Source organism: Diabrotica undecimpunctata, chromosome 6, assembly GCF_040954645.1.
Source record: "Diabrotica undecimpunctata isolate CICGRU chromosome 6, icDiaUnde3, whole genome shotgun sequence".
NCBI lineage: Eukaryota > Metazoa > Arthropoda > Insecta > Coleoptera > Chrysomelidae > Diabrotica > Diabrotica undecimpunctata.
The window spans coordinates 139,601,342-139,619,512 of record NC_092808.1 but is presented as its reverse complement, the minus strand read 5'-3'; positions in this window follow the sequence as shown (position 1 = coordinate 139,619,512).

Here is an 18,171-nt window from a genome sequence, read left to right as displayed (position 1 = left end):
GCGAAACACATATATAATATAATATAAAATATTATATTATATTAATACGTTGCTAAATAGTTCTAAAAACAACTCTTTTTTTATATAAAAGCAAACTAAAAATCTAGAAAACTCAGAAAACACAAAAAATCGCCGATATAACTTAATTAACCTATGAAATGCCATTAGTGTCAAAATTTCATAACAGTGGAGTAAACTTGCCTAAGGTTAAACCAATTACAAACAAACATTGCTGCGCGGTAAATTTAAATTACTCCTCCCGGTTTAAAAACAGGGTATAGCAGTCGATCTCCGGACGCTTGCAGTCTATGTGGTAGATCCCATGCAGTATAAGTCTGAGCACCACTGCTCTACAGTTTCGTCCTCTCGTTTAAATTTCTTGCATAGAGGTCTACAGGCCTTCCACACACTAGCCCCAGTGTGTGGAAGTGTTTGCTTACGTTGCAATGACCAGTTAAAAAAATCAACTTCTTTAATGTTGACTTCTTTCCTTCTTTTTACGGTTTGCGTGGCAGTTGACAATTTACGTGATTATTGTAGTTGACCAACCAAAAAGATCCCCAGGTGTTAAGACTCTAAGGCCTGCCACCTTCCAAGCTAATTGCTAGCAAAAAGCTAATTGGTCAGCAATGCGATAATTGCGAATAATTGTCAATATTTTCATAGTTTTTTTTCTTTTAATGGCTTTTAATAAAAATATTTAAATTGGTCATGTAAAAAAGTAAAAAAATAGACGCAAGATTTCTTCATATTGTTTCATTTAGGCAACCTGGGGCTGTTTGCTCCATTTACTTGTTCTTCCAATTATGTTTAAAGCTTTCGATAGCTAGATAATGTGATGCCTAGACATTTAGATTCAATCACTTGTTCTATTATCTGACCCTTTAGCTCCAATTTACATCTTGGTAGAGTTGCTGTTATAACCATGAACAACTTTGTACGGAATTTACGCCTCTTTCTAGTTTACTTATTTATCACTTGGTATAATTGGGCACGCCCCCTAGCGGTTAATCCAGAAACTTGAAAGTTATTTCCAGCGATTTCTCTTGGTCACTTTTTTGGAATTTTTTCTCCTAAAGTTATAACATGAATAGTTTCTGATATTATATAGCCGAGAGATCGGCTTATTGGACCACCCGGTACACTACGAATATAAATAACAAGAGGAAAATAAGGTAAGTTCATCAGTTGTTAAGCTCTTGTTGTTTATTTTTTGGTTTTAATTATATTTTTTTAATCTTTTTTTATCATTCAAGAAGATGATTAAACATTTTTTTATTATTTAATTTTAAGTATCTCTTAAATACGCTCTGTAATAAATCACTGAAAAAGCAAAATTGTCGTATTAAAATCTCATATCCCTTTATACGAGAAAGTGGTCCTTAGGAACTATGAGAGCAGTTGGATCGATTTACCGTTAGGTATATCCGTGAGGACAGCGCTAGAAGTTCAAGATGTCTGATGTTCCTTGGTAAAAGCTAATTATTCCACAGGAGTTGGTTTGGACTGATAAAGGAACGCCCCTAGACAATAATGAGTTTCCATTCAGAAGTCGGGAATAACTGACAAATCATCGGTGATATTACGGCCACTTATCTAACTTTCAAGTTAGCTCAATCTTTCTATTCACGTAAAAGTTTTTAATTGTTGGTACTGATCAAAAATATATTGTTTTTATTATACATAGAAATGTTCTACGCAACTGTATGTAAATTTTGAAGTAGCTTGTATCTTATCGAGAGATAAAATATAACAGTTTCTCTTTTTTAAATTAGTTAATATCGTATGTGAAGATACGATGCAACTGCTTGCTATTTTTGAAGTCACTAAGATCGCATCCAAATAAACACAAAAAAAGACGACGATAAATTAAAAAAAACTGTTGTTTACAAACATAAACAATTTTTTCTGGAAAAAAATTTGTACATTACAATGTAAAGATATATGTAATCAGTTTTCTTCATCATCTATATCTTCTTGGATAAGTGTTTGATAGGGAAGATTTTTATAAAAGTTCTGATACATTTCAGGAACTTTGTGCTTGCACAGGTATTGCAAGTGATCATATCTTTTTTTTAAATGGGAATTAAGTTTTTATAGGCTTTGACTAAATTTTTAGGTTTACATATAAAAGCTTTTTTATTCTTGTATTACTTCTCTTGTTTAAGTCTAAAATACATTTTTCACTTTCATCTATAAAGTCATATTTATTTTTATTTTCAGCAATTCTTCACTAGAGATTTCTATTTTTCTTACATCATTTCATCCAACGCACTTTCCGCTTTTATTAGTATTCCAATTCCTATCATTTGTTATATATATATTTAGGGATTCTACAGTAGTCACTGCCTTCCCTCGCTCAACCGTTTCCATCTCTCTCTGTTGTTCCATTCTCCATCGTTTAGTCCTCTCTTATTCATGGCGTCGTCTACTTCGTTCCTCCAGGATTTTCGGGGTCGTCCTCTTTTTCTCCTTCCCATGGGGCTCCATTCGGTTATTCTCTTTATCCATCTGCTGTCGCTAGTTCTTTTTACATGTTCATACCACTTTAGTCTTTTTTGTTCTATATATGTTAGTATGTCTGTTTCTATTGATGTTCTTTGCTTTATTTCGTCATTACTTCTCCTATCCATTCTTGTTACTCTGCAGCATCTTCGCAGGCATTCCATCTCTGTTGCTACTATCTTACTGCTATTTTTCTTGTTTATGATCCAATTTTCAGCCCCATATGTCATAATACTTCGCACTAATGTTTTATAAATCTGCGTTTTTGTCTTCATATTTAGGTGTCTATCCCACCATACTGAGTTAAGTTGTCGGATTGCTGTTCTTGTTTGTCCTAATCTTTGTGTAATTTCTTCCTCTGTTGTTGCCCTTTTCGTGATTATAAACCCCAGGTATTTGAATTTATCCTTTCCTTTGATTGTTACGTTGTCATCAATCTGTAGATCTTCTATGTCTTCTTCACTTGTAGATAGGTACTCCGTTTTCGCGAGGTTAATATCTAGGCCAGCCTTGGCATATTCTTCTTGTAGTTTCTTTATCATGTAGCTGAGGTCAGGTCATCAGGTGAAGTCATCAGGTGAGGTCAGGTCAGGTCGTCATTTGTTACTAACTGTTTCAAACCATAAACAATATCTTTATCATCATCATCACGTAGCGCTACAACCCTGGGTGGGTCTTGGCTGACTGTACAACTTTTTTCCAATTTGTTCGGTCTTTCATCAACCTAGAGTTAAATGGAATGTTCATTTTCCGGAGATCTGCTTGGATGTTATCTCTCCATCGCATTCTGGGACGTCCGAGTGGTCTTTTGCCTGTGGGAATCTCTTCCCATACTAATTTTACAAGTCTATCGTTATGCAGTCTGTGCACGTGGCCTGCCCATCTTAGTCGCTGTGATTTGATTTCTTGGACAATATCGGCGTCATTGTAGAGTGCTTTTAATTCGATATTGGTTCTGATCTTATATTGGTTTGTGGTGATGTCATGTCGAGGTCCGAAAATTTTTCTTAGTATTTTTCGATCAAAGCGTCAGAGCTTTTCTTCGTTTGTTTTGGTCATGGTCCACGTTTCGCATCCGTATGTTATAACAGGTCTGAGGATGGATCTAAAGATTTTGATCTTTGAACTTGTAAAATTTTTTGATTTTATGAGCTTATCCAGTGCGAATAAACAGCGGTTTGCAGATTGGATTCTGTCTTTTACTTCTTCAGTAACATCGTTGTAATTACGGTTCCCAGATACTTAAAACGTTGTACTCTTTCAAAATTAAAGGTGTTGATTGTCACATTTTGTCCTATTTTGTCTCTTCGTGTCGTTCTATTTATACACATATATTTTGTCTTCTCTTCATTAATCTTTAGCCCTACTTCACTTGTTGCTCCTTCCACCTTGTTGAAGATGTCTTTCGTGGATAGGATGGTGTCTCCAACGAGATCTATGTCATCTGCATATGCGAGTAATAGCTTGGGACCTTGAACCGATAGAAATTCTGTTTTTATTTCGGCCGACCTCATGGCTTTCTCTAATACAAGGTTAAAAAGTAGTGGAGATAACGCATCACCCTGATTGAGTCCACTGTTGATTTCAAAGCGGCCAGACAGTTTATTATTTACACGTACTTCAGATATTCCACCCTCCATACAGACTTTGGTCATCCGAATGAGTTTCTTTGGTATTGAGAGCTCCGCCATGGCATTCCATACTTGGCTTCTTTCTACGCTATCATATGCCTGTCGAAACTCTATGAAAAGATTGTGTATGGGTCTGTTATACTCCCAACCCTTTTCTAGAAGTTGTCTCAGCGTGAATAGTTGATCTATTGTTGATCTGTTTGCCCTAAAACCGGCCTGATATTCGCCTAGGACATTTTTAGCATAAGGGATTAGTCTACTAAGAATAATGTTTGAGAGGGTTTTATATGCCGTGTTTAGTAGTGAAATTCCTCTATAATTCGCCCATTTTGTTTTGTCCCCTTTTTTGTGGATGGGCACAATTATGTTTTCCTTCCATCTTGCTGGTATCCTTTCTTCTAACCATATGTGCGTTGTTAGCTGGTGGATTTGGCGATGTAGTGCGTCTCCGTCATATTTCAGAAGTTCTGCTGGTATATCGTCCGTACCCGGCGCTTTGTGATTTTTCAGCTTATTTAAGGCCTTTTGGGTTTCTTCAATGGAGGGATATTTGACGGGCATGTCCGCTGTGATATAGATCTCTTCTTTGTGCTGTTCTTCCTGTATGATGTTTAGAAGATCCCTAAAATACTCTTTCCATTCTTCAGTTACTTCTTTACCGTCGATTATCATACGGCCTTGATTATTTCTCAGGGTATGGATGGAATTGGTTCTATGTCCTCTTTTCTTAGACGAAATTGACACAATATCTTGGTTAACTTCTATTACATTATAAGCGTCTCTAGTGATCTTAGCCATCTTAATAAGTATAATCCATTGGTCAGGATTTTATACGACTTTACCTTTTTGTGTCGCTCGAATAATGCGTGTACACTTTTTCCCTCATTTTGGCCCTTTTTCTAAAAAACGGTGGATTATAGAATCTTTATATTTTTCCACAGCATATACATAACTTTTTGATTTCGATTTTGTCCTGCGCAATTGTCTGTAAGTCTGTAAGAATACAAAGATTAACTCCATCTTGAATTTTGTGTTTTATATAATCCAGTACAAAACTTCCAAATTCGTTCGCTCCCCGCTTTGCAATTGTTCATGCCAGATGTAACAATGAGCTTGATTATTACCTATGTCAAACAGTGTTATATTGTAAGTGCTTTATTTTAATTTATAATAAAAAATACTGACATCCTTGTAAGGGGTTACTAAAATCTTCTGTAAATCGTAAGAAGTCACGTTGAATGATTTGTCCTCTTTTGCATGTTGCTGGTCATTGTCTTTTAATTTTCGAACAGCTTCTTTATTTTCTTAATGTTTTTTTTTTCTGTCTCTAATTCTTCTGTTTTATTAATATCTGCCAATAAAAATTTGTCACATATGTCACATTGATCTTTTTTAGGTAAAAAGAATCCTATGTTAAAGTCATGTTCAAAAACATATCTATACTGTCTGCAAGTGGCAATAGGAATTGTTTTGGCCCAGTCAATGTATAATCTATACATTTGGGCTAAAGACTCTAAATTAACTTGTAGGTGTTGACGTTTTAAGTCCTTGTTGCGAGTGTAGTAAGACTCAGTTGTGGGCAGAGAGTCTATGTGTTCTCTTATACATTTTCTATTTCTTTCTACTTTGGATCTTTACTAGTACTTAAATTTGTCTCTATTTTCTGGACTTTCTATTCCAAATTCATTTGTTTCAAGTTTGGCCATGACCGTTTGTACCCAAATGTCACTAATGTCAAGGGTGTTGAAACAAAATTGTTTGCAAACTTTAAAGCTCGATTCTCCAACTGTTAAAAAATATTTCATTGTAAACTGACGCCGACAATTTGTATTTCTGATAGCATCTACTTTTTTTTTGTTCTTTCGTTACATGTTTTGCTAAAAAGTTCATGTGCCTGTTTCGATTACCCAGCGCCCAAAATTTTTGAAAAATAGTTCTTCTTTGACCTTCCGAAATTTTTATGTAGCATTTCATTCTACAATTTTTCCTTTCACAACTTTCTTTTATTATTCTAGGTTTTACTGTTTTCTTTGTAGAGTACGAGACATACTCTTGGCCTGAATTTCTTTTTCTTTTTGCTTCTTGAACTTTCCAGTTCTGTGGTTGTCTCTATCTTTTCCTACAGGGGGTTTTTGCTTTATCCATTTGGGACTAAACCATCGTAATCCGCACTTTCCAAAATCTCTGATGGACCCGTATTTAAATACAAAATGTTATTTTCCTTTTCAACAATAAAATCATCAAATAAGGTTTGCTGTTGAATTTCAGTTTCAATCTGTCATAAAAAAACTTTTAGAAGATTTGAGTTTCCTCCGATATTTGTTCAATTAGAAAAAGCTACTATAAAAATACGCAACCAGCAGTAAAAGCTACTAGCTTTATCTGATATACCTTAGTAAATGTATAAGCATGCATTAGGTTACATAAACTATACTTCTATCAATTACAAATTCTTTCTTCAATCTGTCGACCATAAAGTACTAGGTTCTACCTCTTGATATCGAGGATCTGTGTTAACGTCATTTTTTGTCGGTGTCGGAGAACGTGTTAATGATCTTGAGAAAGTTCACAAAATGACATATTTGGGAACTGTGATGACGGGCCAACTAGATCCAGACATAGAAATAAAACGTCGAATAGCAATGACTAAAACTACTTTTATGAAAATGAAGTCATTTCTTTGCAATAATCATCTCAGTTTAGTACTAAGACAAAGAATGGTTGTCCATGCTATGTTTGGTCCGTACTTTTGTATAGTGCAGAAGTGTGGACGCTAAAAATATCAATCATGAACAAAATTGAAGCATTGGAAATGTATGTTCATAGACGAATGCTAAAGATACCTTGGACAGCAAGGAAAACTAATGAAGAAGTACTAAGGAGTGTCAACAAAAATAGAGAACTGCTAAAGACTGTTAAACATCTAAAAATGTCTTATCTGGGACATATAGTAAGGGGAAGTCAATATAAAATATTACAACTACAAGTTTCTTGGTTAAAAAACATTCGTGAATGGGCACAGATATCAAATGCAGGACAATTATTTCATATTGCAGAAGATCAAAGCCTTCGCAATGGTGATCGCCAACGTCGGATAATTCTGATATTGTTATCGAATGCCATAGTCTGTGGACTAGTACGCATTTCGATGCGCATCGCCCCGCCTCGAATTTTCCCATTGGCTCTGGACCTGGAAATCCCTATTTATCGCTCGGACAGCGCATATAAATATTGGCGATTTTCAGGTCAGCCAAGTCAGTCCCTCACGGGCTCTCCGAGAGCTTAGTGCTCTCGGGGCTCTGCTTCCTGCATTTATTTTCCATACTCTGCGGCTGAGAATTGTTTCAACTTAACTTGGTGTTTTTTTATTTCGACGAAGAAATTGTCATGTAAGAAATATTTTCCAAGTCCATACCCAGTAAATGAACTTAAGTGGAGGAGCTCTTGACAGTATATTCAAAGCCCTCTACAGAGCACCCGGGGATATCAGAAGGTGGTTAGACCCTTATTTGTTCCCCCGATGTGACATGGCGCCCGAAAACGTGGTTAAAATCCGAACCTACGACCCAGCTCGAATTCACAGAAGGCAACACACCATTGACTTCAACATAGGTTGAAGTCAAGAGAAGAATGGGGAGAACCACGTAGTGTTAGTTAGAAAGCAATACTCTAACACTCCGGCATCGAGGCCTTCTGCAGACCTGACGCCTTCGACGTGCAGACATCTTTGACGAGCCAGGCTTATTTAAAGTTAAAAGCCCCAGATGCCGATGGAAGTCCCGGAGTAGACCCAGTCATCGCCCCCCTACCGAAAGTGGTTGGACGACCACGTAGGCTTCGGCACACTGGTATTCTACGAAACCCCGTTGAATATGGCAGATGGGATCCAGACGACCGAGAAGAAGACGAGCCCGTTGGAGGAGTTGGCACACCGACCGAGGATGGACCTCTAGGAGCTTGAGATTCCGTTATCACCACCGATCTCCCTCTGTAAGTAGTGTTGTGTGAATTTCTTTTTGAACATTTTACTTGTATTTTATGCATATTTTCTCGTGTATTTTCACATTTGTATTTTTTAATCAATAAATATTTTTTCCCAGCCACAGAGTCTCCAGAGGAGGGGGGATGTCATCGAATGCCATAGTCTGTGGACTAGTACGCATTTCGATGCGCATCGCCCCGCCTCGAATTTTCCCATTGGCTCTTGCCTGGAAATCGCTATTTATCGCTCGGACAGCGCATATAAATATTGGCGATTTTCAGGTCAGCCAAGTCAGTCCCTCACGGGCTCTCCGAGAGCTTAGTGCACTCGGGGCTCTGCTTTCTGCATTTATTTTCCATACTCTGCGGCTGAGAATTGTTTCAACTTAACTTGGTGTTTTTTTATTTCGACGAAGAAATTGTCATGTAAGAAATATCTTGCCTTTTTCAAGGCAAGACACCGAAGATAAATATTTTCCAAGTCCATACCCAGTAAATGGACTTAAGTAGAGGAGCTCTTGACAGTATATTCAAAGCCCTCTACAGAGCAGCCGGGGATATCAGAAGGTGGTTAGACCCTTATTTGTTCCCCCTAGGTGACAATATGGCATGCGAAGAAGAAGAAGGGCCAGTTTACCACGAGAATAAGATACGATATAACAACTTCTTTAAAAAAAAATGTATTTTCTTTCAAAAACGTTCGTAATTTTTATTTTACCTGAAAAAGCATGTATTTTTATATAGCAAAACGACGATATATTACACTTAAAATTTTAGCAGAAGTTGTATGTGCTTTCTGTTGTTTTTCGGGTTTGACTTCGCGTTGAATTATTGTGGTTTTGAGAAGCACCATTATTTTGACGACGTTTCGGCAAGGTAGCACTTGCAATTGTGTCAAGTCTGGTAGTGACGCTTCTTGCTGATGCTTGAAGAAGACTTCTTCAAGCAAGTTTTGTAAGCTTCCTAAAAATATTAAAATCCCATTTTTTCTATTTACCTTTTTGCATACATACAACAGTAAACCGCGAATAACATCAACTTCCAACAGTAATATAGCAAGTAGATAATATTAGAAAACATATTAAATCGAAATAAGTTTAGTCAATTAGGAAGTTACCAATGCTCCCGCCGTTACGTGCTCTATTTATTATTCATATTTGCTCATCGAGCCACTATTTACCGGAAGTGCGAAAGTTCGTCGATTTGCTTTCAGTCATACCAGGGAATAATATATTAGGAATTATTTTCTTACTGTCGCTGATACCAGTTGAAACTCACAAGTTTGGCCGCAGGGGTAATTACCCCGAGCTAAAGTTCACTTTAGAAGCTCTACATATCTTCCATATTTCAAGAAAGTTTAGATGAGATAGTTGAGGATAGATAATTTCTTGGGAAATACCTTAATTTCATATATTTAGAGAACATGGAGATAAGTACACATCTAAGATATATTTTAAGTGTTATAAAGATGGATTATTGATCAAAAAGAAATTTGTATAAAAATATTTTATCACAAATACACACAAGTACACACACACACAAATATATACAGGGTGGTTTATCCTATAAGCGTCGGTCTCTGTATAAAAAAACGATTTAATATTCCAAGATTTTTCTTTAATATTCCAAGAAAAAGTTTGAGTTTTAGGTTGTACTCCTGTACAAAGTTCGTGGCTTCCTGAACGGCAATTGGTGCATTGGATCATGTCTTAAATTCTTTTTTCCTCGCAAATTAAACAGAACTACTCATCAATCCACATCTCTATAACAGCGTAAGGTTGATTTGGTCTTCACGCGGCATTTAGAAGAACAAACTGTAGGATTTTCACATTTCATTTTTGCCAACTTTTTCTTTCTTGACAGCTTCTTTGTTCCTTTTAAGACTAGTTTTACGTTCTAATTTTATTTTTGCTCTTACATGTTTATTGGACTATTTCGGTTCAACCTACCCTAATTTTATTTTTATTTGTTATCTGTTCCTGAGCTAACTGTAGCTGTTTAACTAATTCTAATTCATTTTTATAGGGACTTCCCGTCAAATTTATTGCCTTTTGTGCTATTCCCTTCTTTGATTCTGGATGAGGTTTCGTTATCGGGGAAATTAAATCAATTGAAATGATAAGTTTTGGACTTGCTTCACGAGTTTTTTTTAGTAGGCCCAGTGGGTGTAGTCGTAGCTAAACTCTCTTTGAACTAGGTAGTTCAGATCAGATTATTTCGTACTCTACATTAGCTCCTATTGTAGACCTAAGTGGTCCTTTATTAATTTGTCTTATTAGACTCTTCATTTTTACCATCTTCCCAAATTTTACTGCCTTCGTGGTCATTTAAATTTTCAGTTTCACAAAAATCATGATATTTGACGAACATGCGATCAAAAGGCCATGCTCCACTAGTTCGAAAACCATTAACTGCAATCTTAATGCTTGCTGCTCTCCCATAAGTTTCAGAAATTAAGCCGACTACGTGAAGTTGTGTATTATATAATCCAGGGTTAGAATGCAGCTACTTTTTAACTGATTGAGTGTAGTAGCCTTTAAAAGTCTTAAATAATGATCTATCCATAGGCTCCACGCGATGGGTCGTCTCTCTCTCTCTCTCTTGTCGTTTCCTCATTGCTGAGGATCGTGATTTCCTACAATGCGGGCTGTCAATTCTCTCCATCTCTTGCGATTTTGATCTGCTCTTATGGACTCGGAAAACGTCTCTCCAGTGGCTTTCTGTACTTGATCTGACCATCGGATAGGTGAGCGTCCTCTGCATCTACGTCCTTCTACGTTTCCGCACACAATTAGTCTTTCTAAGTAGAAAGAGTCGTATGCCCAGACAATTGTAGTAATATTACATCGTGCTCTCTCTGTAGTACATAAAATTGCTTCAAGATTCTTGTAGTGCGTTATATGCCCATCCAATACCAAAAGAACTTTTTTTTTCTACTGTTAGGTTTACAAAATCAATAAAATGCTGGAGCCATTTTACAAAGAGATCACTAGTTATGTAGCCTAATTCTGTTATCTCAACGATACTCCCTAATGGAGCACCAACCTTTAAACCATTGTTCATTCGCTTACGCTTAAATATATGCATATGTGAAACGTAAGCAAACAACTGTCGTGTTGACCCCACGTTCTTTATTGGACACTGACCCAACTTGCATTTTACCTTTTTGTGCAAAAACCTTTTGGCGTTTGCTCTGCACAGTGCTGACACTCATTTCGTCAACGTTAAATATGCGAGTTGCATCAATATTATTCTCATTAACAATTTTCCAGAAGGTCGAAATTTAAGTAAACATTCCTTTTATTGAATTGTTTTGCGAGCATCTCGGATGTTGCTGGAGGTTCTCTTAGTGAGATTATGTACTTTTACCGAGCTTTAAATGCATAAAACCACTTCTTTTTTGTCATTTTGGATTCTTTATTGAAATTATGTGGTATTTGCTTTCTCTCGACGATTTGAAATGCAAGATGTCGAACATCATTGATCGTGAGGCCAGACATCAATGTCTCGAGTTTTAAAATATGATTAACTAACTCCTTTTCCACTTCTGTTGGTACACACTTGGCCAAAAGCCTTCGTTTCTTTATTTGCCTTGACATTGGTCCTCTTAAGGTGACAGAGCAAGGTAGGTTTAGGGACGAAAATATACAAGAATGATGTGTGTTATTTATATAGTTATTTATGTTTAAAAATAATTGTACGGGTACAATTTTAGATACTTAATGGTATCTAAAATTGTACCCGTACAATATAGGCAACTCGGCGTGGTACAATAGGGGAAACTTACTTGGGAAAAATAACTCAGTTTTATACACCTAAATAATTGCCTTTTTTGTATTTATAAATCAAAATGGTTTGCACATACCGTTGCAAATGCTGCAACTGTCGTACGTTCGTTGCGTCCACCAGGTTCTCTGGGATCTCTGGACGCTCTACGACCGCCACTCTTAAGAAGGATCTCAAATTCATCGATTCCATCCTAGTGTTCGTGGAGTTAAAACGGGATTCCGGCTTCTACTCACCGGGCCTCTGTGGTAGGTGAGGGGACACCGGCAATCAGAATACTTTAACAGTTCTAAGTTTCTTACAATGACTTAATATGTGTGTTAGTATTCTGTTGCGTGGTATATGCCTCAAGTTCCACAGAGATGCCGATCTTCTCACCTCGTGTAGTCGCGTTTCCTCTCCTCGAGAAAAACACAAGAATGCCGGCAGTGTCGACCCTTCTTACTGCCCGTCGCTTCGTGTCACTACCTTTCGTAAACAGTATTTTCGATAGTTACTATTTGCATAAGGTTTCTGGTGACGAAGCGCAATCGCAGCTCGACCCTGATCGGAAAAGCAATTCCAAGTCTCCGTCGGGCGTCGGGCCTTTTATTCGCTCTTTACCGTGACAGGTCCCAAAGAACGCTCTGGTCTATTCGACACAATTTGAAATAGTTCTAAGACCAATGTCTTTTCTATTTCAAAAAGTCATGTTCTACTGCCAGGGAGCGTTCGTCGTCGACACGCCGGTTCTTGTGCTTCGTAGATGTAACTTCTAAATTGGATGAAGTCTTCTTGTATTCGACGTCTTCGACGATATCAGGTTATTGGATAAATAATAAAACTCAAAGTAGCATGGTAGCACACCAGACCAACAAGCTCTAGCGGGGCTACTGGTATACGACGACTGGATCCTGGTCGGGAGATGTACTGTTCTTTTATACACTATCTTGTTGTTTCCTGTCGTCCCCAAAAAATTCTTGGATGTATTCTCTCCATCTGCTTAGTTTGCCTTTGATATCAGATATTATTTTACCATTCCTATTAACCAGGGTGTTACTATTGTTGGACCGTCTTATAGCTGCTAATTCTTTAATTTTTTGTGCAATTCAAAACTGTCATGATTTCTCTGGAGTTTCTCTACCTCTAAACATTTGTCGTTGTACCACTTCTCTTTAGCTGCCCGTATTTATTAAACTACTGTCCTGCATTTGTTTTTTTTATATACTTACCCAGAGCTTATTAGCAACCAAGTTTTTAATTTGGTTTTTTTGGTCTGTTTTATAGCCTTCTTTTTAAATTTTCTTTATATTATTTATTTTTGCTGTTTTTTAAAAATTCCTAATTCGTATTTTTTTATTTTTTGTTTTTTTTTCTCTCCACTACGCAGTTAGCGGTTGAAGTCTACATTGGTTATTCGTCTGCTGCATTATTACATCTAATTGGTGCCTAGATTCAAAAATAACATTGTCTAGTATGTTCGCTGTGCACCATTAAAAAAACCATAAAATGTCTTAAAATTCATAATAAATTATAACTTGTATACACTTTCTACACTTGTATACATATTATAGTAAATTATATTTAAACAACATTTAATACACAGCAGTAATATTAAATAAAAAGTTTCAGTCCCAATTCCGTTCCGTTAAAATTTTAGTCCCCGTGTTATCCTAATAGGATCCAACAAATCTAGAAATTTCCCCTTTTTCCGTAGACAGTATAGCCAAGCGGAAATATGAATATTAAACCGAGGGAAAGTGGGTACACACATTAGCAGATGAAATCAAATCCCTGATGGTGTCATAAAAAGGCGAAACAATCTGGCCTTAATGTGGTTTTTGTTTTTTAGCCAAGCAGCTCACGCATATGAAAATACTTTTCCAATTTTGTTCTTTACTCCTGGGATGGTGTGCGTCTGATATCGTTGGGGTTGGATACTATATTAGAGAAGCGATTGCCCATCCAACCGAATTTTGGTCAGATTTCTCAATGTGTTACGTTTATAGGGTTTACGATATAAGAACTGGCATTAAGGTTATTATGCCATTGGATAAATTGACAAGAAAAAAATTTGTAATAAAAGGGAACATAAATAAAATTTATTGTTCGATATTATCAAGGAATATTAAAATAACAGAAGGAAATAAGATATTATGGATATGTAGATAATAATATAATAATAATACCTACAATAGTATACATGATAATAAATAAATAATAAAAGTTTTCTGGTTTTTCATTTGATTTGTTTTAAAACTGCGTCCGTGGTATAATCCAACACGTGCAGCCTGGGTAAAGCCGCGTTAATATGGATAGTGAATCACGAACAAGAGACATATTATAAGAAAAGGATGACAAAAGTAAAATGCCTCATATGCAAAAAGCACATTTGTGGTGAGCATCAAAATAAGAGATGTCCACATTGTTGAAAAACTGTGAAGAATTTTCCACATCAAGCAAGATCTCTTTATTTATTTTTTTAAGGTACCTACTGTCTTTTTTATTATAAAGGTTAGCGTGTTTTTTTTAATAAATCTTAAAACAAACTGTTCTCCATTCTTAATATATATATCATAAGTATTTATACATAAAAGTCGAAAAACATTTGTGCCTCACATTAAACATTAATTTAATTGAGTTATACAAGTCAGTTTTTAGTGAAATTTTCACAAAGTGTTTATTATCACAAGATCCACAACCGTGAGTAACTAGTTTTATTGGTCATCCTTTGTGAATCCCGATATATGCAACAATTGGTTATATTGCCGTTCATATCAGCACACAGGCAAAAAAACTGGTTTAATTTATCATTTGTCGAATATCGATTATCTACCTACAAAGTATAATTGCTATTTAATTGATTTGGTTTAAATCGAAAATTGGACGAAAAATAATTAATTATGCCTGTGTGTATAAACTGTAAGCAATCTACCATAAACACTCAAATTATAAAATGTTCGGGATGTATGAATTCTATGCATACTTCATGAATTGGCTTACAGGGCGAGGATGTCAGTCGGATTACACGAATGCGTAGTAAAAATATCAAAGTACTATGTAATACTTGTAGCAACGGAGAGGACAAGTTTGTTCAATTAAAGCAGTTTGTAACGAATCTTGTGGAAACTAAAATGCAGGAGCTGGAAAGGAAAATAGGTAATATTAATCCTACAATACAATCCGAACATCGGGAAGAGATAATCGAAGAAGCCATGGACCGTATTAATCGATCGCACAATATCATTTTGTATAACGTCCCAGAAACTAATTCTGCTATGGAAGATAATAATAAAGTAAATGATATTCTAACTACAATACAAGATGGTAATGTAAATCCGATTTCTGCAAGACATGTACACAGAATTGGTAAACGATCTAATAAGGCCCGTCTAATGAAAGTGACCTTTTCAACACCCGCGCAGGCTAAGTCTATTTTGCGTATCAAGAATAAATTAGCCACATCTACTTTCTCTGCTATTTCAATTTTTTGATGATAAAACACCTCGACAGAGACAATACCTAAATGAACTCCGAACAGGACTGAAACGTGGAACAGACAATGGAGAACAAAATCTGATCATTAAGTATGTAAGGGGTAGACCTACCATAGTCAGTAAAACTGAGAGCTCTTTAAACTAAATGTGTCCAGCAATTCCAGATCAAGTAAATCCCAACACCTTGAAATTACATGTTATTACCAAAATGTACGCGGCCTTAATAGCAAAATTTCATTGTTTAATGCCAACGTTAGTGATTGTGAATTCGACATCATAGCATTAAGTGAAACGTGGTTACGCAGTGATGTTTCGAGTATGGAACTCTTTCCGAATAATTATGTCGTATACAGAAAAGACCAAAAATTCCATGAGGTGGACAAGGTGAAGGGTGGTGGTGTAGTGCTCGCGTTAAAAGATTTCATAACATCTGAAATATTGGACATTACGGCTCTCGACGCACAATTTCCACTTATTGATCTTATTATTGTCAAGTGCCGGATTGGTTACAAATATTTTTATATAGTTGTTGTTTATTTACCTGATAGGTTAAGTTTGATAGACTTTGAATATTTTCTCGATTGCTTAGGGCAATTTGATTCCTTAAATAATGACTGCATAGCACTAGGCGATTTCAATGTTTCAAGGTTTATAGATAATGATATGTCTGATTTTAAAACTTCTGTAGTTTTAAGTTTTGCGGGCTCTACTGGCCTTAGACAATTTAACAATGTTGTTAATCACTTGGGTAGACTGCTAGATTTGGTCTTATCGCATTTCAGTTGTGAAGTGAATCATGATGACTCACCTTTGGTCTATGAAGACTCTCATCACCCAGCTCTTCTAATAACATTTACGGATATATTTGTAAAAGAGCCTAAATTTAGGTATGGTTTGGAGCAATTAACTTACAACTTTAAAAAAGCAAATTTTCCTGCTTTATATCGAGAACTGTATGAAACGGATTGGAACTCTCTGGATACTTCTAATGACGTTAATGAAACTTTAAATAACTTTTATGATAAGATTTTTTCTGTGTTTAATAAGTATATTCCAGTTTACAAAAACTTTAGCCATAAATATCCACCCTGGTTCGATGCTGATATCATTCACAACATCAAATTAACAGCAAAGTTTAGAAAAAAGTTTAAACGATTCAAAAATCAGTGTGATTTGCTTGAGTTTCAACGGTTAAGACACCTTGTCAAATAAAAAATCAGTTTGGCCTACAATGTATATGTCGAGAATATCCAAATTGCTTTATCCATCAACCCCAAGAAGTTTTGGTCGTACGTAAATTCGAAAAATAATAGTTCAAGAATTCCTGGTGTGATGAAATATAATGACATTACTACCGCCGACCCACAAAATATTGTGAATATGTTTGCAGAATTTTTCAAGAGTGTTTTTCTGTCATCAGATATTAATTTCAAGGCTAACTCTTCCTCAATTAACGCAGATTACTTAAATTTTTATCCTATTTTAGAGTCTGAGATAATTTTGGCTAGTAAGAAATTGAAAGACAAAATGACGTGTGGACCTGATAATATTCCATCCTTTTTGGTTAAGGATTGCATAGGTGCCTTAACTGTGCCACTATTAAAAATTTTTAATTTATGTCTTCTTAACAAGGAATATCCGAGTCTCTGGAAGGAGTCAAAAGTGTGCCCAATATTCAAAACTGGTGAAAAGGGTTAGGTAGAAGACTACAGACCAATTTCCATTATTTGCAATCTATCGAAAGTCTTTGAAATAGTTTTGTATAATCGTATTTACTCACGCACTCGTAATCAGCTGTCTCAATATCAACATGGTTTTGTCTCCCCAACCGGTCCACTGTGACAAACTTATTAATGGTCACACAATATATCTTAGCGACCCTAGATAATAGAAGTCAAGTTGACGTCATATATACTGACTTTACGAAGGCGTTCGACAGAATTCACCACGGCGTATTACTTTCTAAATTGTGTCTCTTTGGTCTTTCTGAGGATGCCGTGACTTTCATGAGGTCTTACTTGTCAAATAGAACGCAGTTTGTTGCTTATAATGGTTACAAATCGGAAAAGTACCTAGCTTCTTCAGGGGTTCTACAAGGTTCTAATCTAGGTCCATTATTGTTCTTGTTATTTATTAACGATCTGTGTGAATCAATTTCTGCACCATGTTTATGTTATGCCGATGATTTAAAGATTTATTCATTGATAAGCGACCTTAATGATTGTCATTTTTTGCAGAGTGAACTGAATCGTGTACATGAATGGTGTAATGCAAATCATTTGAATCTTAATGCCAATAAGTGCAAAGTAGTTAGTTACTCTAGGAAACAGTCTAATTTATACCATCCTTATATTATTAACGGCAATGAACTTGAACGTTTAAATAAAATTAAAGACCTTGGAGTTACATTTGATTATAAACTCACCTTTGTTGAACATGTAAATTTAAAGGTTAAAGAAGCACTTATGGATTCATAATTAGAAATAGTCGAAATCTCACTAATACTAAGGCAATTAAATTACTTTATTACACTTTTGTACGCTGTAAACTGGAATATGCCTCTGTCATTTGGTCACCTTTTTATGATGTACATATCCAACTTATAGAGCAGGTGCAGCGTAAATTTTTAAAATTTTTGTCTTTCAAAATTAACGGCATATATCCCAAGAGGGGCATCAGCAATAGTGAGTTGTGTAGCGGTTTGGACGTAGGATAATTAGAATCTAGACGAATTAATGCCTCCCTAATATTCCTGTACAAGCTACTACATAATCTCATTGACTGCCCTGATA